Source organism: Diabrotica undecimpunctata, chromosome 1, assembly GCF_040954645.1.
Source record: "Diabrotica undecimpunctata isolate CICGRU chromosome 1, icDiaUnde3, whole genome shotgun sequence".
NCBI classification, from domain to species: Eukaryota; Metazoa; Arthropoda; class Insecta; order Coleoptera; family Chrysomelidae; genus Diabrotica; species Diabrotica undecimpunctata.
This window is the reverse complement of record NC_092803.1, coordinates 39,681,294-39,684,088: the sequence shown is the minus strand read 5'-3', so window position 1 is coordinate 39,684,088 and position 2,795 is coordinate 39,681,294. Positions and strand designations below refer to the sequence as shown.

Here is a 2,795-nt window from a genome sequence, read left to right as displayed (position 1 = left end):
AAGTTTTAAACTGCTCTCCTGTAAAGTTTTAAAAATGAACATAGTGTCGTGTTGATTCCTTCCGAGGTACAGATATTTGCATTTATTTTTTTTCTAACTTGCATAATAACTGCCTTTTCTAGTTTTTCCCTCTCTTTGTAGCGAACACCACTTATTTGGCTTCATTATCACTGTATAAATACTTAAAGAACTGGTTACACTTCGTAAATACGTATACACAAGTTGTCGATACCACTGCTGACGTCACACATCGTAGCCTCGCTGCTAGGAGCCGTTTTTCTAGCCTCCATCAAAATTAAAATTAAGAATTGATTTATCTTAAAAAATATATATTTTTAAACAATTTCATGTTTACTACATTTTTATATATTTTATAATCTATTGAATTTAACTATATTTAAAAATTTGTGAACATCCCTATTAACTTTGTTTATAATCATCTATCCTGAATTTTTAAATAAATCGATTATTACTGTGATAATCGAATAAATCCATAGGTTCGATCGTATATACGATCAGTTATTTCGATTCTTTCATCTGTCAATGTCTACTGTCTACTATTCAAATGTTTTTGTTGTCATAGTCATAGTTGTTGTTATGTTGTTTTAAGCAAAAGCATCACTATAGATATAGATAAATAATACAGTATATACAGATTTTGAGATTTAAACATAAACATCCCACTAGACTCTAGAGTCTCCGAAATAGAAGAAAAGAAGAGAATTGTATATTAAGGATATAAAAATGGAAAACAATGCATGCCACTTTCTGAAAAATGTAAGTTTTTTTGTCAATGTGAAAAATTATTCAGATGATATTACTTCTTTTGGTAATTATAATGACTATTATAAAAGAAATAAACATCTTTAAAAATATAGGTACCAGATTGCAAGAGATGTGTAGAACATAGGTATACAGTACTGTTATTCTATCATTTGAGTCTGAACTCCCTTTAATAATTATTGTAGGTTTCTGTGGCATCAAAATCTAATTTAAGAATAAACTAAAACTGCTATTAATTTCAATATAATATAATATGCCAGGCATAATAGTCAAACTGAAAACGCATGTTTAATATAAACATGAGTTTTTTAATATAAACATTTTTTTCTTACATGTAATTAACACGTTAAACCCCGGACCATCACGATATGTTTTCTGTCAGACCGGAACATTTCTTTTTAATTTTGAAATAACAATGTGTATAACTATGTATTTCTATTCTAAAATAAAAAAAATACATTTTTTAAGTAAAAAACAGCATGTACCAACATGGTAGACACAGTCTATTTATAATTATTTTGGTAATTTGTTTTAATGTGGACCATGGTGCCATATTGGCTCACACCAAGTAGATAATTAAATACCTTCTCCCTAAGATATTCTAAGTTTAAAAATACAAAAACAATTTATTTTTTGTATTTGTATTTGTATTCACGCAATGAATATCTGATGCTTTGGAAAGGAGACTACAGGTGGATGCTATTTATACAGATTTCTCCAAAGCATTTGACACTGTGAATCATAAATTGTTGTGTAACAAGCTTAAAACTATTGGATTTACAGGTAATCTGTATAACTGGTTATGTAGTTACCTAACTAGGAGAATACAACTTGTTAAAATTAAACACTTTCAATCTAGTGAGATCTCTGTAACATCTGGTGTTCCACAAGGAAGCCACTTAGGGCCTTTCCTTTTTAATATATTTGTTAATGACATTAAATCTCAAATTAACTCTAAATTTTTGCTATTTGCTGATGATTTAAAAATCTATAGAATTATCGAAGACGTCTCAGATTGTGAAAAACTCCAAATTGATATTAACAAAATTATGGCATGGTGCAATTGGAACCAAATGAGCATTAATGTTGGAAAATGTCACTTTATTAGTTTCTGTAGAAGAATTAACAACCTCTCTTATAATTACAAATTAGCTCAAGAACCACTGAAGGCTGTCTCAACTGTAAGAGATCTGGTGTTCAATTAGATTCCAAACTAAATTTTTGCACTCATTTTGATTATGTGAATAACCAGGCATTTAAAATGTTAGGCTTCATTATTAGAACCTCTAGATGTTTGCATAACATTAATTCCATCAGACTGATTTATATTTCCCTAGTTAGATCTGTTCTTGAGTATTGCTCAGTCGTTTGGTCACCCACTTATGAAGTCCATATAGCCAAGCTTGAAAAAGTCCAAAATAAATTCATTAGGTACTTAAGTTTTAAATTACACAAACCTTTAAGCGACTATTCCTACTCAGAAATTAGAAATACATTGAACCTTCCTAGGCTATCTTCCAGACGGATGTATGCTGATGTTTTGTTTCTTCATAAACTACTGAATTCAAAAATAAATTGCAATGAACTACTGTCTCTAATCGACTTTAATGTTTCCTTTAGAGTTACTAGAACATCTCATAATTTTGCAATTAAATTTCATCGCTCTAACTTTGGTAGGCATTCTCCACTGAGTAGAATCATTCTAAATGGAAATAGAATAGACTTTGATTTGTTGCTGTGCGCTTCGGAAAATGTCTGTAGAATGTGTTTAAAAAAAAATTTGTAATTTTATGTGATTTGTATTTGCTATGTGCTTTATATAGTTTTAGTATCTGTTTTTTTTTTCTATATGGCTGCATCGCCAATTCTTTTCATACATATTTGCTATATCTTTGTAATTATTGTATCACTAGATAATACTTGTAATACTTTGTGTATATATTGAATTGGGTGGTATCCCGTTAATAAATAAATAAATAAAAAAATAAACAATTTACACAAAAAATTATTTC

The 2,795-nt window shown here is 29.0% G+C and overlaps 1 protein-coding gene across 1 annotated transcript in view; it reads left to right on the top strand.

Moving 5' to 3' along the window:
• Positions 1 to 573: 573 nt before the first annotated feature.
• The window catches only part of LOC140448249 (uncharacterized), a 25,636-nt gene continuing 23,414 nt past the window's right edge, over positions 574 to 2,795 (top strand). Inside the window, exon 1 of the mRNA XM_072541355.1 lies at positions 574 to 777. The gene's annotated coding sequence lies outside the window, so the exon portion shown is untranslated. The remainder of the gene's footprint in view (positions 778 to 2,795) is intronic.